Source organism: Orbicella franksi, chromosome 2 (genome assembly GCF_964199315.1).
Source record: "Orbicella franksi chromosome 2, jaOrbFran1.1, whole genome shotgun sequence".
NCBI lineage: Eukaryota > Metazoa > Cnidaria > Anthozoa > Scleractinia > Merulinidae > Orbicella > Orbicella franksi.
Genome location: NC_138146.1, coordinates 473,224 through 495,225, shown reverse-complemented (window position 1 = coordinate 495,225; position 22,002 = coordinate 473,224). Strand labels below are relative to the sequence as shown.

Sequence of the window (22,002 nt, the reverse complement as noted above, 5' to 3'; positions counted from 1 at the left end):
CACTTCACTTTAAGACTGAAAGAGTAGCCGAGACCGCCTTACGTGCATCGTGATTTTGAGCAACTTCGGCTCGATTTGCCGGAACTAAGGGGATATATTCCAGTTTTGAGGACTCTAAACTAATTCCTGATGCCCTTGGTTTGCAGTAAAATGGACCCAGCAAAAGTTTTTGAACGCTCAATTTCGAGCTTCTGGGCCAAAATATAGCCCCCCATAACTTTAACACTGAAAGAGTAGCCGAGACCGCCTTACGGGCATCGTGATTTTGACAAACTTCGGGTTGATTTCCCAGAACTTGGGGGATATTTTCCAGTCACGGGGACTCTCAACTAACTCCTGCTTGTCTTGGTTTGCAGTGAAATGGACACAGCGAAAGTTTTTGAACGCTCACTCTCGAGCTTCTGGGGCGAAATAGAGCCCCATTTTACTTGAAGACTGAAAGACTAGGCGAGAGCGCCTTACGCGCATCGTGATTTTGAGCAACTTCCGCTTGATTTTCTAGAATTTTGGCGATATTTTCAAGTCTCGGGGACTATAAACTAACTCCCGTTGGCCTTGGTTTGCAGTGAAATGGACACAGGAACACTTTTTGAACGCGCACTTTCGAGCTTCTGGGCCGAAATACAACCGTACTTAACTTTAAGACTGAAATAGTAGCCGAGACCGCCTTACGACTATCGTGATTTTGACCAAGTTCAGTTCAATTTCCCGGAACTTGGGGGATATTTTCCAGTCCCGGGGACTTTAAACTAACTCCTGATATCCTTGGTTTGCAGTGAAATGAACACAGTAACACTTTTTTAACCCTTATTTTCGAGCTCCTGGGATGAAATATAGCCCCACTTCACTTTAAGACTGAAAGAGTAGGCGAGACCGCCTTACGCGCATCGTGATTTTGACCAACTTCGGGTCGATATGCCGGAACTTGGGGGATATTTTCCAGTCCCAGGGACTCTAAACTAACTCTTGATGGCCTTGGTTTGCAGTGAAATGGAGACAGCAAAACTTTTTGAACGCTCACCTTCAAGCTTCTGGGCCGAAATATAGCCCACTTTACTTTAATACTGAAAAAGTAGCCGAGACCGCCTTACGCACATCGTGATTTTGACAAACTTCGGGTGGATTTCCCGGAACTTGGGGCATATTTTCCAGTCCCTTGGACGCTAAACTAGGTGCCGATGGCCTTGTTTTGCAGTGAAATGGAGACAGCAAAGCTTTTTGAACGCTCACTTTCGAGGTTGTGGGCCGAAATATAGCCATACTTCACATTAAGACTGAAACAGTAGCCGAGACCACGTTTCGCGCATCGTGATTTTGATCAACTTCGGCTCGATTTCCCGGAACTTGCGAAATATTTTCCAGTCCCGGGGACTCTAAACTAACTCGTGCTGGTCTTGGTTTGGAGTGAAACGCAAAGAGAGAAAGTTTTTGAACGCATACTTTCGAGCTTCTGGACCAAAATAGAACCCCACTTCACTTGAAGACTGAAAGAGTAGCCGAGACCGCCTTACGTGCATCGTGATTTTGAGCAACTTCGGCTCGATTTGCCGGAACTAAGGGGATATATTCCAGTTCTGAGGACTCTAAACTAATTCCTGATGGCCTTGGTTTGCAGTAAAATGTACCCAGCAAAAGTTTTTGAAAGCTCAATTTCGAGCTTCTGGGCCAAAATATAGCCTCCCATTACTTTAACACTGAAAGAGTAGCCGAGACCGCCTTACGCGCATCGTGATTTTGAGCAACTTCGGCTCGATTTGCCGGAACTAAGGGGATATATTCCAGTTCTGAGGACTCTAAACTAATTCCTGATGGCCTTGGTTTGCAGTAAAATGGACCCAGCAAAAGTTTTTGAACGCTCAATTTCGAGCTTCTGGGCCAAAATATAGCCCCCGATTACTTTAACACTGAAAGAGCAGCCGAGACCGCCTTACGCGCATCGTGATTTTGACAAACTTCGGGTTGATTTCCCAGAACTTGGGGGATATTTTCCAGTCCCGGGGACTCTCAACTAACTCCTGCTTGTCTTGGTTTGCAGTGAAATGGACACAGCGAAAGTTTTTGAACGCTCACTCTCGAGCTTCTGGGCCGAGATAGAGCCCCATTTTACTTTAAGACTGAAAGAGTAGGTGAGACCGTCTTGAGCGAATCGTAATTTTGGCCAATTTCGCGTTTATTTCCCGAAACTTGGGGGATATATTCTAGTCAAAGGGACTCTAAAGTAACTCCTGATGGCCTTGGTTTTCACTGAAATGGACAGAGCACAACTTCGGAGCTTCTGGGCAGAAATATAGCCCCACTTTACTTTAAGACTGAGAGAGTAGATGAGACCGCCTTACGCGCATCGTAATTTTGACGAACTTCGAATGGATTTCCCGGAACTTGGCGGATATTTTGCAGTCCCTTGGACGCTAAACTAAGTCTTGATGGCCTTGTTTTGAAGTAAAATGGACACAACAAAACTTTTTGAACGCTCACTTTCTAGCTTGTTGGCCGAAATATAGCCACACTTCACTTTAGGACTGACACAGTAGCCGAGACCACGTTACGCGCATCATGAATTTGATCAACTTCGGCTCGATTTCCCGGAACTTGGGGGATATTCTCCAGTCCCGGGCACTCTAAACTAACTTCTGATGGCCTTGGTTTGCACTGAAAGTGACGGAGCAAAACTTTTTAAACACTCACTTTCGAGCTTCTGGGCCGAAATATTGCCCCACTTCACTTTAAGACTGAAAGAGTAGCCGAGACCACCTTACGCACATCGTGATTTTGACCAACTTCGGCTCGATTTACCGGAACTTGGGGGATATTTTCCAGTCCAGAGGACTCTTAAGTAACCCCTGATGGGCTTGGTTTGCATTGAAATGGATACAGCAAAACTTTTTGAACGCTCACTTTTGAGCTTCTGGGCCGAAATATAGCCCCACTTCACTTTAAGACTGAAAGAGTAGCCGAGACCGTCTTACGCGCATCGTGATTTTGACCAACGTCTTCTCGATTTTCCGGAACTTGGGAAATACATTCCACTCCCGGGGACTCTAAACTAACTCCTGATAGCCTTGGTTTCCAGTGAAATAGACACAGTAATTTTTTTTTGAGCTTTGAGCTTGTGGGCCGAAATAGAGCCCCACTTCGCTTTAAGACCGAAGGAATAGCACACACCACCTTAAGCGCACCGTGATTTTGACCAACTTCGGCTCGATTTGCCGGAAGTTGGGGGATATTTTCCAGTCCCGGGGACTCTAAACTAATTCCTGATTGTCTTGGTTTTCAGTGAAATGGACACCGCGAAACTTTTTGAACGCTCACTCTCCAGCTTCTGGACCGAAATATAGCCCCACTTTACTTTAAGACTGAAAGAGTAGCCGAGACCGTCTTGCGCAAATCTTGATTTGGACCAACTTCGGGTCGGTTTCCCGGAACTTGGGGGATATATTCCTTTTCCGCGGTCTCTAAACTAACTCCTGATGGCCTTGGTTTTCATTGAAATGGACAAAGCAAAGCTTTTTGAACACTCTCTTTGTAGCTTCTAGGCCAAAATAGAATCCCACTTCACTTTCAGACTGAAATAGTAGCCGAGACCGCCTCACGCGCATCGTGACTTAGACCAAGATCAGCTCGATTACACGCAACTTTTGGGATATTTTCCAGTCCGGGGGACTATAAACTAACTCCGGATGGCCTTGGTTTGCACTGAAATGCGCACAGCATAACTTTTTGAACGCCCACTTTGGAGCTCCTGGGCCGAAGTATAGCCCCACTTCACTTTGAGACTGAAAGAGTAGCCGAGATCGCCTTACGCGCATCGTGATTTTGACCATTTTTGGATCGATTTCTCGGAACTTGGGGGATATTTTCCAGTCTCGGGCACTCTAAACTAACTCCTGATCGCCTTGCTTTGCATTGAAATGGACAGAGCAAAACTTTTTGAACTCTCACTTTCGAGCTTGTGGGCCGAAATATAGCCACACTTTACTTTATGACAGAAACAGTAGCCGAGACTGCATTTCGCGCATCGTGATTTTGATCAACTTCGGCTCGCTTTCCCGAAACTTGGGCAATAATTTCCAGTCCCGGGGACCCTAAACTAACTTTTCATAGCTTTGGTTTGCAGTGAAATGCACACAGCAAAACTTTTTCAACGCTCACTTTCGAGCTTCTGGACAGAAATATAGCCCGACTTTACTTTAAGACTGAAAGAGTAACCGAAACCGCCTTACGTATATCGTAATTTTGACGAACTTCGAATGGATTTCCCGGAACTTGGGGTATATTTTCCAGTCCCTTGGACGCTAAACTAAGTCCTGATGGGCTTGTTTTGAAGTGAAATGGACACAGCAAAACTTTTTGAACGCTCACTTTCTAGCTTGTGGGCCGAAATATAGGCACACTTGACTTTAAGACTGAAACAGTAGCCGAGACCACGTTACGAGCATCATGAATTTGATCAACTTCGGCTCCAATTCCCGGCACTTGGGGGATATTTTCCAGTCCCATCAGTAACTTCTGATGGCCTTTGTTTGCATTGAAATGGACACAGCACAATTTTTTGAACGCACACTTTCGAGATTCTGGGCCGAAATATAGCCCCACTTCACTTAAGACTGAAAGAGTAGCAGAGACCGCCTTGCTCGCATCGTGAGTTTGACAAACTTCGGGTCGATATTCCGGAACTTGGGGGATATTTTCCAGTCCCAGGAACTCTGAACTAACTCCTGATCGCCTTGGTTTGCAGTGAAATGGACAGAGGAAAACTTTTTCAACGCTCACCTTCGAGCTTCCTGGCCGAAATAAAGCTCCACTTTACTTTAAGACTTAAAGAGTAACCGAGACCACCTTACGCGCATTGTGATTTTGACAAACTTCGGGTGGATCTCCCGGAACTTGGGCAATATTTTCCAGTTTAAGACAGCAAGAGTAGCCGAGAGCACTTTAGGGGCATCGTGATTGTGACCAACCTCGGCTCAATTTCCTGGACCTTGGGGCATATTTTCTTGTCCCGGGGACGCTAAACTAACTCCTATAGGCCTTGGTTTACAGTGAAATGAACACAGCAAAACTTTTTGAACGCTCACTTTCGGGCTTCTGGCCCGAAATATAGCCCCACTTCACTTTAAGACTGAAAGAGTAGCCGAGACTACCTTACGCAAATCGTGATTTTGACCAACTTCGGCTCGATTTCCCGGAAGTCTGGGGATATTTTCCAGTTCCCGGGACCCTAAACTAGCTCCTGATGGCTTTGGTTTGCAGTGAAATAAACACAGGGAAACTTTTTGAACGCTCACTTTCAAGCTCCTGGGCAGGAATAAAGCCTCACTTCACTTTAAGACTGAAACACTCAGCGAGACCGCCTAACGCGCACCGTGATTTTGACCAACTTCGGCTAAATTTCCCTGAACATGGGGATATTTTCCAGTCCCGAAGAGTCTTCAGTAACCCCTGATGGCCTTCGTTTGCATTGAAATGGATAAGGCAAAACTTTTTGAAGCTCACTTTTGAGCTTCTGGGCCGAAATATAGCCCCACTTCACTTTAAGACTGAAAGACTAGCCAAGACCGTCTTGCGCGCATCCTGATTTTGACCAACGTCTTCTCGATTTTCCGGAACTTGGGGACTCTAAAGTAACTCCTGATTGCCTTGGTTTGCATTGAAATGGAGAGAGCAAAACTTTTTCAACGCTCCCCTTGGGGCTTCTGAGCCGAAATATAGCCCCACTTCAGTTTAAGACTGAAAGAGTAGCCGAGACCGTCTTACGCGCATCGTGATTTTGACCAACTTCGGCTCGATTTCCCGAAACTTCGGGGATATATTCAAGTCCCAAGGACTCTAAACTAACCCCTTATGGCCTTGGTCTGCAGTGAAATGGACACAGCAAAATTTTTTGAACGTTTACTCTCCAAATTCTGGGCCGAAATATAGCCCCACTTCACTTTAAGACTGAAGGAATAGCCGACACGGTCTTAAGCGCACCGTGATTTTGACCAACTTCGGCTCGATTTGCCGGAACTTGGGGGATATTTTACAGTCCCGGGGACTCTAAAATAACTCCTGATTGTCTTGGTTTTCAGTGAAATGGACACAGCGAAACTTTTTGAACGCTCACTCTCGAGCTTCTGGACCGAAATATAGCCCCACTTTACTTTAAGACTGAAAGAGTAGCCGAGATCGTCTTGCGCAAATCGTGATTTTGACCAACTTCGGGTCGGTTTCCCGGAACTTGGGGGATATATTCCTTTTCCGCGGTCTCTAAACTAACTCCTGATGGCCTTGGTTTTCAGTGAAATGGACAAAGGAAAGCTTTTTGAACACTCTCTTTGTAGCTTCTGGGCCGAAATAGAATCCCACTTCACTTTCAGACTGAAATAGTAGCCGAGACCGCCTCACGCGCATCGTTAGTTAGACCAAGTTCAGCTCGATTTCACGCAACTTTTGGGATATTTTCCAGTCCGGGGGACTCTAAACTAACTCCGGATGGCCTTGGTTTGCACTGAAATGCGCAGAGTATAAATTTTTGAACGCCCTTTTTGGAGCTTGTGGGCCGAAATATAGCCCCACTTCACTTGAAGACTGAAAGAGTAGCCGAGATGGCCTTACCACGGCACGAAAAATTGGATTTACTCTAAATTTGATCCTGATCAAAGTCGAAGTCAAATATGATCATAGCTTTGATCCAAACTTTGACGCGTGTCAAATGTGTGTCAAAAATGTCATGGCTTTGCCGATACATTTGATCCATGACAAAGATGAGGGCAAATGTGATCTTAACTTTGACTCCACCTTTGACCCACGTAAAAGGGGGAATGAAATATCTTATGGATTTGCCATACATTTGATCCCTGCCAAAGGCGAGTTCAAACATGTCAATAACTTTGACTACAGTTTTGACGCGCGTTAAAGGCGTTCAAAGACACCACGGCTTTGCATACCTTTGATCTCTTATGTCAAAGGCGTTCAAAGGCGGCATGGCTTTGTACAACTTTGATCCTACGTCATGTCATGTCAAAGGCGAGGTCAAATATGGCCATATCTTGCGACTCCGCTTTTAACGCCCTAAGAACCTGCGTTTTCGTATTTTTTTGCTGTTTTAACGATAAAATGAAAGCTTGCTTTTTTGTCAATGTGTATTTTTTTAATAAAAAAGTTTTCACTTGACCTGGAGGTGGCACAAAGAAACAACTCGAAAACAGCGGGAAAACGCGGCTACCAGCGGCTTCCCGCATTTTTCTGGCCAATCGGAATAAAGGTCAACGAAGTCGGCTGTGAGGAAAGCAGACATTTTTCTTCATTTGGCTTCATTATGGCGGCTTTGGTGAAATTTTCGTTGTGTTTTGGACCAGGAAAAGGTAAGTCTCTGAATTTCGTTCATTTGTTTTCAATGTTCAGAGAATAACGGAGTTTAAAAAGTAAATTAAACGCAGCAATGGCTACACAAAGAGCTGTGAATTGCGTATATTTATGGCAAGACAGATCCTCGGCAGTGAAAACAATTTGGTCGATGATTAATTGCACTTGACTGAATCACAGTTGATCGGCAAAGCTCTTCGTTAAGAAAGACCAAACTTTATTTTCAATTCACATATACTTATTTACAAAAGTTGACAAAGATATATTTTTTTCGCACTCAGTCAAGTCTTGTGCATTAAATTGAAGTGTCTGTCATAGCATAGATTTTAGCATGATCAGTGCTTGAAATAAACGTAACTTAATAATTAAGCTTAAACTTAACTCTATTTACGTATAAATGGTTGTGCACAATGCCTCTGGTAATTTCTGAGCTTAAACAATTCCCTTGAAAGAAAGCTCATGTAAATATAAAGGAAATTTGCATTGAAGGAAAAACTCAGTCAGCCATGCATGACAATCCATCACGACCTGACTTAATTATCATATTCATTATACCATTAAAAGAGTTGTTGACTCTGAAAATTTAATCTATGGATAAGTTTCTGCTTTTGTCTCTAGTTACCATTCTATTGAAAAAAAGCTCTGTTTGTTGCCACAGTTGAAATTATGATGATGCTTGTTCATTAATGTAGATAAATGACTTCACTGGGTTGAATTTAACAAATTGCATGTGGTTTAGTGTGGTCTGTACTCTTATCGACAATGATACGCACCATCACAGTGGTCAAAATGTTGTGGACTTACGAAGCGTAGCTGAGTGAGTCCACAACAAATTTTGACCACTGAGATAGCGAGATCAATAGCAATTGTAGTAAAAATATGTTTTGATATTTGTTGTATCAGGCTTATGGATCAGTCATTTGGAACTCCACTATCTCCTGCCCAACCACCCCACCCCGAACCTGCCAGCATTTGACATTTTGAACTGTCTCCAGGGCTAAGAATGGTGTCATACCAGGTGATCAAATGCACCTACCCTGTGACATTTGCAAAACTGAGTAATAGAAATGTAGATTGAGTGTCAACCGAGGTGTCAATGGAGTGTTGATTGGGTATCGATCGGGTGTTGATAGAGAGTTGATTTAGAGGATCGATCAAGGGTATCAATCGACACTCGATCACGGATGCCTTTAGTACACATAATCCAGCTTATCCGTTAGTAGGTGAAATTGTTACAATGTTTGATAAAAAATCAAACTTGCCATTAGTTGCAAATTAAAAAACTGACCCCATAATAATATTATTATGCGACCTCTCTGGACAATACCAGTAGTTTTAGAGTTTCATGTCTTGATCTTTTGAGCAGTAGACAATTAAATGCCAATAAATATGTGACTAGTGGAAATTTGCTTATGAATGTTGTTTTTATCCTTCAGCTAGCCACTCTAGAAGAACTGAAGAAATTAACAGAATAAATTCTGGGAGAGGATACAATATACAACTCTGTAGTTCATAGTCAACTCAGATGCAGTTAAATCATGCAATGCTCCAAAGTGTGCAAACATCAGAACATTTTGGTAAGTAAAAGGCTGGAATATTCATTTGTTATTTCTATATTTTGTAGCATAGACCATCTTATAATTTCTTCAGCCACAACTTTTAATGTCTTTTTCCAGTAAAGAAAGGATATAAATAGATTTTGAAAACCTGGCTATAGCTTATTAATGTTATTTTAATTGATCATTTTTATTACAGTCTCACTCTGTGAAAAAAAAAGTTGTTTCTTTTTGGTTCATTTAAGGGCAAGTAAGGAAATGTTGTCTTTCTTAAGGGACAAATACATCAACTGGCTCACCTGGATGAAAATTAAGTAATTAAAATGTTATTGAAAACATGCAAGGGGTGGGAATCTTTTTGGTAAATGAATCAAAGTTGCAGAATGTTGCAAACCAGTCTCAGGAAATGTTGGTTTTTGACTGGTAAAAGCTGAGTTTTGAATCTAAATTTTGAGTGGTTGTCTGCAATATCGACTGTTTTGGTTTGGCCATCAGGTTTCCAAACCAAATTTTTCCAAGCAAAATTAATAATATGATTAATTCATAACTATTGATGGGATCAGTAGAGAATTTAAGGCGTAGAGGATTTGATAATAACTTAGTAAAAGTAAATTGACAAAGACATTTATTTGCTTTTACTCAATTGAAAATTTTGTTGGCAAATTTGACTGGATAATAGCCATTTCCCTCTATGAGATGCGGCTGCACTGGGAATCATAGTGGTTGTATTCATCATCTTGGACTGGATTTTTGTTTCAATGAATGAGCCATGCGATTCCATGCAGGCATGTCTCATGTTAAATCATTTAATTTCAGGAATTTTTTTCAGTGGAAAAAAGTGTACAAGTAGTTGCTAACTGTTTACTAATCAAATGTGCAATTATTTTGATATGTTTATATGCTCCTTTTCACTTATGATCTACAAGGAAAATAAGGAAAAAGATTACACCACTGAACATGAAGAGATCTGTGGAAATTACACAGGAACAGCAATATTCCCAAAGGTGTGTGAATTCCTCATTTCTTGTCACAGTTTATGTCAGATTTGTTGATTTTTAGATTGCTATAGTGCAACCATAAAAGATCTTTGTGGTAAGAGGTCTGTAAGATGTCTTTAAGAGACAGGCAGACAGATGGACTGGTAAACTGGCTCTAGGCTTTTTGTTTATTTGTGCCAAGCTGTACACTTTTAAAATGACCCCAAGTCTTTGTTCTCTTATGAAATTCTAGCTGGGGATAACCCTTGTTCAGCTGGTGAAATTAGCTTGTTAAACTGGCTCTTAATGACATACCTGTGTGACCAAATCTCTGAGTAGAGTGGAGAGAAATACAGAAAAAAGGCTACTATTGACAGAAGCACAAACTATTCGAAGGAGGAGTAATGATCTGATTGGTCACGTTTTATTAATGTGATCTTAGCAAAACTACTATAGGCAAACTTTAAGGAATAGAATGCCAAGATTCACCCTTAATATTCATTTCCAACGTTTTTGTCTGTTTGCTTCTGTTTAGACAAATGCGGACAAGCAGTGGTCGACAAGATGGACTTATCCAGTGAAGATGCGGTGATTAATTTCGTCAACGCCTTAGACTTTGTCAAAATGTGACTTCCCTAGAAATAATGGGGATTTAGTTGGCATTGACCCCCAACAAGGCAGTTTAACCACTTTGATGAGAAAGAAGTGGAAAACACTGTATTCCATTCCATTTATAATGCAAGAATGAGCAAGTGCAAGAAGCAGAAAAGGAGAACTACCAAAACATAAGGAGTTCCATGCAACGGACTGTACGTGCCATCTGGAAAGGACGCTTATACACTAGTTGACTTTTGTGCGAAGTTTGCTATATCTTTCCCGAAATTTTGCGGTTGTCTTCCCTATTGTCTAGTCTGGTCTAGTAAATTTAAGGAACTGAGAATTTAGCCGCAGTACTTCAATTTTAGATAAATGCACTTTGTACCATGGAAGATTTGTTGACTGTTGTTTTCACGATAGACAGAACAATGTTTTCCTTATGATCAGTCTCATTACGTGTAGTTTGAAACCAAGCCTGTAACGTGGCTTTTTGAAACCTGAAGCCCAAAACATTTATGTAAGGTACTTGGAGGTATTTACTCTTGATAAAAACGGGGAAAAAATTGAAAATGAGATGAAGTTGAACATATTTATTTTCTTAAAATTAGGCGCAATGATCTTTCCGGGCCGCTTTTCCGTTAACATTTGTCAATAGTTTGGTACAAAATAACTTTATTAAAGCTGATATATTCTTCAAAACTTGTCAGACATAAATGAAGAGTACGGATCTAATAGCATCTTTCGTATGCGGAGCTACAAAGCTAGTGTAGCAGGCAGAAAAAAGCGTATAAGATGTGGATCGCGCGAAACGTGATCAACGGTCGCGCAGCGCGAAAGAGGAGCGCGAGCGAGAAGTTCGGGCGAGACGCGCGAGCGTGGAACGCGCAGAGTACCTTTGACAAACCTTTGGCCTGCGTCACAGGCATCTTCGACCACGTCTTTAGCAAACCTTTGACTCGAATCGCAGACAAATTTGATTACACTTTTGACCCGCCTTTGACAGAGCGCAAAGGCGTATCAAAGGATCACCTTTAACCCTAAAAACACAGGCGTTCAAAGGTGAGTAAAAACGGCCTTTCACGCCTTTGATTTGGTGGTAAAGGTTTATTCATAGATGATCTTTGATTCGCGTCACAGATCGTCAAAAGCGTGCAAAGGCAACCTTTACAAAACCTTTAACAACAGATTTGACGCGCGGTAAAGGCGATTTTTCGTGCCGTGTACGCGCATCGTGATTTTGACCATTTTCGGATCGATTTCTCGGAACTTGGGGGATATTTTCCAGTCCCGGGGACTCTAAACTAACTCCTGATCGCCTCGCTTTGTATTGAAATGGACAGAGCAAAACTTTTTGAACTCTCACTTTCGAGCTTGTGGGCCGAAATATAGCCACACTTTACTTTAAGACTGAAACAGTAGCCGAGACCGCATTTCGCGCATCGTGATTTTGATCAACTTCGGCTCGCTTTCCCGGAACTTGGGCAATATTTTCCAGTCCCGGGGACCCTAAACTAACTTTTGATAGCTTTGGTTTGCAGTGAAATGCAAACAGCAAAACTTTTTGAACGCTCACTTTCGAGCTTCTGAACAGAAATATCGCCCGACTTTACTTTAATACTGAAAGAGTAGCCGAAACCGCGTTACGCGCATCATGAATTTGATCAACTTTGGCTCCAATTCCCGGGACTTGGGATATATTTTCCAGTCCCGGGGACTCTAAACTAACTCCTGATGGCCTTGGTTTGCAGTGAAATGGACAGAGCAAAACTTTTTCAACGCTCAGCTTCGAGCTTCCTGGCCGAAATAAAGCTCCACTTTACTTTAAGACTTAAAGAGTAACCGAGACCACCTTACGCGCATTGTGACTTTGACCAACTTCGGGTGGATCTCCCGGAACTTGGGCAACATTTTCCAGTCCCTTGGACGCTAAACTAAGTCCTGATGGCCTTGTTTTGCAGTGAAATGGACACAGCAAAACTTTTTGAACGCTCACTTTCGAGCTTGTGGGCCGAAATATAGCCACACTTTACTTTAAGACTGAAACAGTAGCCGAGACCGCATTTCGCGCATCGTGATTTTGATCAACTTCGGCTCGCTTTCCCGGAACTTGGGCAATATTTTCCAGTCCCGGGGACCCTAAACTAACTTTTGATAGTTTGGTTTGCAGTGAAATGCACACAGGAAAACCTTTTGAACGCTCACTTTCGAGCTTCTGGACAGCAATATAGCCCCACTTCACTTTAAGACTGAAAGGGTAGCCGAGAGCGCTTTTGGAGCATCGTGCTTTTAACCAACTTAAGCTCGATTTACCGGAACTTGGGGAATATTTTGCAGTCCCAGGGACGCTAAACTAACTCGTAATGGCCTTGTTTTTCCGTCAAAGAACACAGGAAAACTTTTTGAACGCTCACTTTCGGGCTTCTGGGCCGAAATATAGCCCCACTTCACTTTAAGACTGAAACAGTAGCCGATACCGCATTTCGCGCATCGTGATTTTTATCAACTTCGGTTCGATTCCCCGGAACTTGGGCAATATTTTTCAGTCCCGGGGACTCTAAACTAACCCCTGATGGCCTTGGTTTGCAGTGAAATGGACACAGCAAAACTTTTTGAACGCTCACTTTCGAGCTTCTGGCCCGAAATATAGCCCCACTTCACTTTAAGACAAAAAGAGTAGCCGAGACCACTTTAGGGGCATCGTGATTTTGACCAAGCTCGGCTCAATTTCCCGGACCTTGGGGCATATTTTCTTGTCCCGGGGACGCTAAAGTAACTCCTGATGGCCTTGGTTTGCAGTGAAATGAACACAGCAAAACTTTTTGAACTTTCACTTTCTAGCTTCTGGGCCGAAATATAGCCCCATTTCACTTTAAGAATGAAAGCGTAGGCGGGACCGCCTTACGCGCATGGTAATTTTGTCGAACTTCGGCTTGATTTCCTGGGACTTGGGGGATATTTTCCAGTCCCAGAAGCTCTAAACTAACTCTTGAATGCCTTAGTTTTTAGTGAAATGGACACAGGTAAAAGTGGTGCACGCTTGGCTTCCAGGTTGTAGGCCGAAATATAGCCCCACTTTATTTTAAGACTGAAAGTGTACACGAAACCGCCTTAAGCGCATCGAAATTTTTAGCCACTATGGCTCGATCTCCCAAAACTTGGGGGATATTTTCCAGTCCGGGGACTCTACCCTAACTCTTGATGGCCTTAGTTTTCAGTAAAATGGTCACGGGTAATAGGACCGCACGCTCGGTGTCGAGCTTCTAGGCCGAAATGTAGCCCCAGTTCATTTTAAGACTCAAAGAGTAAACGAAACTGCCGTACGCTTATCGTAATTTTAAGAACGTATGGCTCAATTTGCCGAAACTTAGAGGATACCTTCCAGTCTCGAGGACTCTAAACTATCTCCTGATGGACTTAGTTCTTAGTGAAATGGACACAGGTTAAAGGAGAGCACGCTCGGTGTCGAGCTTGTAGAACCGAAATATAGCCCCACTTCATTTTCGGAGTAAACGAGTAGCCGAGACCGCCTTACGCGCATCGTGATTTTGAGCATCTTTGGCTCGATTTAACGGAATCCGGGGAATATTTTCCTGTCCCGAGGACTCTATGCTAACTCATGATGAACTTAGTTTTCAGTGATATGTACACAGGCAAAAGGAGCGCACGCTCGGTGTCGAGCTTCTCGGCCGAAATATGGCCCCACTTCATTTTAAGACTGAAAGAGTAGCCGAGACCGCCTTACGCGCATCGTGATTTTGAGCAACTTTGGCTCGATCTGCCAGAATTTGGGGAATATTTTCCAGTCCCAAGGACTCTTAACTAACTCCTGATCGCCTAAGATGTCAGTGAAATGGACACAGGTAAAATTAGCGCACGCCCGGTCTCGAGCTTCTAGGTCGAAATATAGCCCACCTTAATTTTAAGACTGAAAGAGTAGCCGAGACCGCCTTACGCGCATCGTGATTGTGGGCCACTTTTGCTCGATTTCCCGGAAGTTGGCGAATAATTTAAAGTCCCGGGGACGCTAAACTAACTCCCGATGACCTTGGTATGCAGTTTAATGAACACAGCAAAACATTCTGAACGCTCACCTTCGAGCTTCAGGGCCGAAATATAGCCCTACTTAAATTTAAGACTGAAAGAATAGCCCACAGCCCGTTACGCGAACCGTGATTTTCATCAACTTCGGCGCGATTTACTGGAACTTGGAGAATATTTTCCACTCCCGGGGACTCTAAACTAACTCCTGACGGCCTTGGTTTCCAGTGAAAGGGCCAGAGCAAAACTTTTTGAACGCGCACTTTCGAGCTTCTTGGCCGAACTATAGCCCAACTTCACTTTAAGACTGGAAAACTAACCGAGAGCGCCTTACGCGCATCGTGACTTTGACCAACTTCGGCTCGATCTGGCGGAACTTGGGAAATATTTTCTAGTCCCAAGGGCTCTAAACTAACTCATGATGGCCTTGCTTTGCAGTGAAATGGACACAGCAAAACTTTTCGAATGCGCACTTTCGAGCCTCTGGGCCGAAATATACCGCAACTTCACTTTGACTGAAAGAGTAGGCGGGACCGCCTTGCGCGCATCGTGATTTTGACCAACTTGGGCTCGATTTCCCGGAACTCGGGGGATATTTTCTACTTCCGCGTACTCTAAACTAACGCCTGATGGCCTTGGTTTGCAGTGAAATGGACACTGCAAAACTTTTTCAACGCTCACTTTCGAGCTTGTGGGCCAAAATACAGCCACACTTCACTTTAAGACTGAAACAGTAGCCGAGACCGCGTTACCCGCATCGTGATTTTGATCAACTTCTGCTCGATTTCCCGGAACTTGGGGAATATTTTCCAGTCCCGGGGACTCTAAACTAACTCCTGATGGCCATGGTTTGCAGTGAAATTTACACAGCACAAGTTTTTGAACGCACACTTTCGAGCTTCTGGACCGAAATAGAGCCCCACTTTACTTGAAGACTGAAAGAGTAGCCGAGACCGAATTACGCGCATCCTGATTTTGAGCAACTTCGGCTCGATTTGCCGGAACTTAGGGGATATATTCCAGTTCTGAGGACTCTAAACTAATTCCTGATGGCCTTGGTTTGCAGTAAAATGGACACAGCAAAACTTTTTGAACGCTCAATTTCGAGCTTCTGGGCCAAAATATAGCCCCACTTTACTTTAACACTAAAAGGGTAACCGAGACCGCCTTACGCGCATCGTGATTTTGACAAACTTCGGGTTGATTTCCCGGAACTTGGGGCATATTTTCCAGTCCCGGGGACTCTAAACTAACTCCTGCTTGTCTTGGTTTGGAGCGAAATGGAAACAGCAAAACTTTTTGAACGCTGACTTTCCAGCTTCTGGGCCCAAAAGTTTAGCCCCACTTCATTTTAAGATTGAAAGAGTAGCCGAGGCCGCCTTACGCGCATCGTAATTTTGACTAACTTAAGCTCGATTTTCGGAAACTTGGGGGATATTTTCCAGTCCCGGGGACCCTAAACTAACTCCTGCTTGTCTTGGTTTGGAGTGAAATGGAAACAGCAAAACTTTTTGAACGCTGACTTTCCAGCTTCTGGGCCCAAAAGTTTAGCCCCACTTCATTTTAAGATTGAAAGAGTAGCCGAGGCCGCCTTACGCGCATCGTAATTTTGACTAACTTAAGCTCGATTTTCGGAAACTTGGGGGATATTTTCCAGTCCCGGGGACCCTAAACTAATTCCTGCTTGTCTTGGTTTGGAGTGAAATGGAAACAGCAAAACTTTTTGAACGCTGACTTTCCAGCTTCTGGGCCCAAAAGTTTAGCCCCACTTCACTTTAACACTGAAAGAGTAGCCGAGACCGCCTTATGCGAATCGTGATTTTGACAAACTACGCCTCGATTTCCCGGAACTTGGGGGATATTTTCCAGACCCCGGAACTTTAAACTAACTCCTGATTGCCTTGGTCTGCAGTAAAATGGAAACGGCAAAACTTTTTCAACGCTCACTTTAAAGCTTCTGTGCCAACACATAGCCCCACTTCACTTTAAGACTTAAAGAGTAGCCGAGACCGTCTTAAGCGCATCGTGATTTTGACCAAGTTCGGCTCCATTTCCCGGAACTGGGGGGATATTTTCCAGTCCCGGGGACTCTAAACTAACTCCTGATTGCCTTGGTTGGCCGAGCAATGGACACAGGAAAACTTTTTGAACGCTCCCTTTCGAGCTGCTGGGTCGAAATATAGCCCCACTTCACTTTAAAACTGAAAGAGTAGCCGAGACCGCCTTGCGCGCAACGTGATTTTGACCAACTTCCGCTTGGTTTCCCGGAACTTGGGGGGATATTTTACAGTCCCGGGGACTCTAACGTATTTCCTCTTGGCCTTGGTTTGCAGTGAAATGGAACCAGGAAAACTTTTTGAACGCTCACTTTCGAGCCTTTGGGCCGAAATATAGCCCATTTCATTTTAAGGCTGAAAGAGTAGCCGAGACCGCCTTACGCGCATCGTGATTTTGAGCCTCTATGGTTCGATTTACCGGAACTTGGGGGATAGTTTCCAGCTTTGGGAACTCTAAACTAACTCCTGATTGCCTTAGTTTTCAGTGAAATCGACACAGATTAAATTAGCGCACGCTCGGTGCTGAGCTTCTAGGTCGAAATATAGCCCCACTTCATTTTAAGACTGAAAAAATAGGCGAAACGGCATTACGCGCATCGTGATTTTGAGCAACTTTGGCTCGATTTGCCGGAACTTGTGGGATATTTTTCAGCCCCAGGGACAGTCAACTAACTCCCGACCGCCTTGGTTTGCATTGAAATGGACAGAGCAAAACATTTTAAATGCTCACCTTCAAGCTTCTGAGCCGAATATAGCCCCACTTCACTTTAAGCCTGAAAGAGTAGCCGAGACCGCCTTACGCGCATCGTGATTTTGACCAAGTTCAGCTCGATTTCCCGGAACTTGGGGGATATTTTCCAGTCCCGGGGACTCTGAACTAACTCCTGATGGCCTTGCTTTGCAGTGAAATGGACACACCAAAACTTTTTGAACTTTCACTTTGGACCTTCATGGCCGAAATATAACCCCACTTAACTTTAAGACTTAAAGAGTTGCCGAGACCGCTTTACGCGCATCGTTATTTTGACCATCTTCGGCTTGATTTCCGGGAACTTGGGGGATATTTTCTAGTCCCGGGGACTTTAAACTAAGTCCTGATGACCTTGTTTTGCAGTGAAATTGAAACAGGAAAAGTTTTTGAAAGGAGAGTTTCGAGCTTCTGGACCGAAATATAGCCCCACTTCACTTGAGGAGTGAAAGATGAGCCGAGTCCGCCTTACGCGCATCGTGATTTTGACCAACTTCGGCTCGATTGGCCGGAACTTAGGGAATATTTTCCAGTTCTGTGGACTCTAAACTAATTCCTGATGGCCTTGGTTTGCAATGAAATGGACACAGCAAAACTTTTTGAACGCTCATCTTCGAGCTTCTGCGCCAAAATATAGCCCCACTTCACTTGAAGACTGAAAGAATAGCCGAGACCGCCTTACAGACATCGTGATTTTGACCAAGTTCAGCTCGATTTCCCGGTACTTGGGGGATATTTTCCAGTCCAGGGGACTTTAAAATAACTCCTGATGGCCTTTTTTTGCAGTTAAATGCACGAAGCGTAACTTTTTAAACGGTCACTTTCGAGCTTATGGGCTGAAATATAGCCCTACTTCACTTTAAGACTGCAACAATAGCCGACCCGCGTTTCGCGAATCGTGATTTTAACCAACTTCGGATCCATATCCCGGAACTTGGGGGATATTTTCCAGTCCTGGGGACTCTAATCTAACTCCTGATCACCTTGGTTTGAAGTGAACTTGACAAGGGAAAACTTTTTCAACGCTCACTTTCGAGCTTCTGGGGCGAAATATAGCCCCACTTCACTTTAAGACTGAAAGATTAGCCAAGACCGTCTTACGCCCATGGTGATTTTGAGAAACTTAAGCTAAATTTCCCGGAATTTGGGGGATATTTTCGACTCCCTGGGTCTCTATACTAACTCCTGATGGCCTTGGTTTGCAGTGAAATTGACACAGCATAACTTTTTAAACACTCAGTTTCGAGCTTGTGGGGCGAAATATTGCCCCACTTCACTTTAAGACTGAAAGAGTAGCCGAGACCGCCATACCCGCGTCGTGATTTTGACCAACTTTGGCTAAATTTCCCGGAACTTTGGGGGATATTTTCCATTCCCGTGGACTCTAAACTGGCCCCCGACGTCCTTGGTCTGCAGTAAAATGGACACAGCAAAACTTTTTGAACGCTCACTTTCGAGCTTCTGGGCCGAAATATAGCTCCACTTTACTTTAAGATTGAAAGAGTAGCCGAGACAGGCTTACGCGCATCGTAATTTGGACCAACTTCGGCTCGATTTCCCGGAACTTGGGGAATATTTTACAGTCCCGCGGACTCTAAAGTAACTCCTGGCCTTGCTTTGGAGTGAAATCGACACAGCAAAACTTTCTGAACGCTTACTTTCAAGCTTCTGGGCGGAAATATTGCCCCAGTTCACTTTAAGAATGAAAGACTAGCCGAGACCGCCTTACGCTTATCGTGATTGTGACCAACTTTGGCTCGATTTCGCGGAACTTGGGGAATATTTTCCAGTTCCGGGCACTCTAAATTAACTCCTGATGGCTTTGGTTTGCAGTGAAATGGACACAGCCAAACTTTTTGAACCCTCACTTTCGAGCTTCTAGGCCGAAGCATAGCCCTACTTCACTTTAAGACTGAAAGAGTAGCCGAGACCGCCTTACGCGCATGGTAAATTTGTCCAACTTCGGCTTGATTTCTCGGTGTTTGGGGGATATTTTCCAGTCCCGGAAGCTCTAAACTAACTCCTGATTGGCTTGGTTTTCAGTGAAATATACACAGGTTAAACGAGCGCACGCTAGGTTTCCAGGTTGTAGGCCGAAATCTAGCCCCACTTTATTTTAAGACTGAAAGGGTAGACAAAACCGCCTTAAGCGCATCGAAATTTTTAGCCACTATGGCTCGACCTGCCAAAACTTGGGGGATATTTTCCAGTCCCTGGGACTCTAAGCTAACTCCTGACAACCTTAGTTTTCAGTAAAATGGTCACAGGTAACAGGAGCGCACGCTCCCTTTCGAGCTTCTAGGTCGAAATAAAGCCCCACTTCATTTTAAGACTGAAAGAGTAAACGAAACTGCCGTACGCTTATCGTAATTTTAAGAAACTATGGCTCAATTTGCCGAAACTTGGAGGTTAGTTTCCAGTCTCGAGGACTCTAAACTATCTCCTGATGGACTTAGTTCTTAGTCAAAAGGACACAGGCAAACGGAGCGCACGCTCGGTGTCAAGCTTGTAGAACCGAAATATGGCCCCACTTTATTTTCAGAGTGAAAGAGTAGCCGACACCGCCTTACTCGCATCGTGATTTTGAGCATCTTTGGCTCGATTTGCCGGAATTCGGGGAATATTTTCCAGTCCCGAGGACTCTATGCTAACTCCTGATGAACTTAGTTTTCAGTGATATGTACACAGGCAAAGAGAGCGCACGCTCGGTGTGGAGCTTGTCGGCCGAAATATAGCCCCACTTCATTTTAAGACTGAAAGAGTAGCCGAGACCGCCTTACGCGCATCGTGATTTTTACCAACTTTGGCTCGATCTGCCAGAATTTGGGGAATATTTTCCACTCCCAAGGACTCTAAACTAACACCTGATCGCCTAAAATGTCAGTGAAATGGACACAGGTAAAATTAGCGCACGCCCGGTCTCGAGCTTCTAGGTCGAAATATAGCCCCCCTTAATTTTAAGACTGAAAGAGTAGCCGAGACCGCTTTACGAGCATCGTGATTTCGGGACACTTTTGCTCGATTTCCCGGATGTTGGCGTATAATTTAAAGTCCCGGGGACGCTAAACTAACTCCCGATGACCTCGGTTTCCAATTTAATGAATCCAGCAAAACATTCTGAACGTTCACCTTCAAGTTTCAGGGCCGAAATATAGCCCTACTTAAATTTAAGACTGAAAGAATAGCCAAGAGCCCGTTACGCGCATGGTGATTTTGATCAACTTCGGCGCCATTTCCTGGAACTTGGAGAATATTTTCCAGTCGCGGGGACTCTAAACTAACTCCTGACGGCCTTGGTTTCCAGTGAAGGGGACAGAGTAAAACTTTTTGAACGCGCACTTTCGAGCTTCTTGGCCGAAATATAGCCCAACTTCACTTTAAGACTGAAAGACTAACCGAGAGCGCCTTACGTGCATCGTGCCTTTGACCAACTTCGGCTCGATCTGGCGGAACTTGGGAAATATTTTCTACTCCCAAGGGCTCTAAACTCACTCCTGATGGCCTTGCTTTGCAGTGAAATGGGCACAGCATAACTTTTTGAACGCTCACTTTCGAGCTTCTGGGCCGAAATATACAGCCACGTCACTTTAAGACTAAAAGAGTAGCCGAGATTGCTTTACGTGCATCGTGATTTTCACAACCTTCGGCTCGATTTCCCGGAACTTGGGGGATATTTTGATGTCCCAGACACTGTAAACAATCTGCCGATGTGGCTTGGTTTGCGGTGAAATGGACACAGCAAACCTTTTTAAACACTCAGTTTCGAGCTTCTGGGCCGAAATATTGCCCGACTTCACTTTAAGACTGAAAGAGTAGCCGAGACCGCCGTACCCGCGTCGTGATTTTGACCAACGTCGGTTAAATTTCCCGGAACTTCGGGGATATTTTCCAGTCCCGGGGACTCTAAACTGACCCCCGACGTCCTTGGTCTGCCGTAAAATGGACACAGGAAAACTTTTTCAACGCTCACTTTTGAGCTTCTGGGCCGAAATATAGCTCCACTTCACTTTAAGAGTGAAAGAGTAGCCGAGACCAACTTACGCACATCGTGATTTTGACCAACTTCGGCTCGATTTACCGGAACTTGGGGGATATTTTCCAGTCCAGAGGACTCTTAAGTAACCCCTGATGGCCTTGGTTTGCATTGAAATGGATACAGCAAAACTCTTTGAACGCTCACTTTTAAGTTTCTGGGCCGAAATATACCCCCACTTCACTTTAAGACTGAAAGAGTAGCCGAGACCGTCTTACGCGCATCGTGATTTTGACCAACGTCTTCTCGATTTTCCGGAACTTGGGAAATACATTCCACTCCGGGGGACTCTAAACTAACTCCTGATAGCCTTGGTTTGCAGTGAAATGGACACAGCAAATTTTTTGCAGCGCTCACTTTGGAGCTTCTGGGCCGAAATAGAGCCCCATTTCACTTTAAGACTGAAAGAGTAGCCGAGGCCGCCTTAGGCGCATCGTGATTTTGACCAACTTCGGCTTGAGTTGCCAGAATTTAAAAGATATTTTCCAGTCCCGGGGACTCTAAACTAACTCATGATGGCCTTGTTTTTCAGTGAAATTCAGAGAGGAAAACTTTTTGAACGCTGACTTTCGAGCTTCTGGACCGAAATATAGCCCTACTTCACTTTAAGACTGAAAGAGTAGCCGAGACCGCCTTACGCGAATCGTTATTT

At 44.1% G+C, this 22,002-nt stretch overlaps 1 long non-coding RNA gene across 1 annotated transcript in view; it reads left to right on the top strand.

Moving 5' to 3' along the window:
- Window positions 1-8,651: 8,651 nt before the first annotated feature.
- Window positions 8,652-22,002, top strand: part of LOC145474335 (uncharacterized) — a 233,854-nt gene continuing 220,503 nt past the window's right edge. The window contains exons 1-3 of the long non-coding RNA XR_014045367.1: window positions 8,652-8,921; window positions 9,827-9,904; window positions 10,413-11,692. This is a non-coding gene — a long non-coding RNA (uncharacterized LOC145474335). The remainder of the gene's footprint in view (window positions 8,922-9,826; window positions 9,905-10,412; window positions 11,693-22,002) is intronic.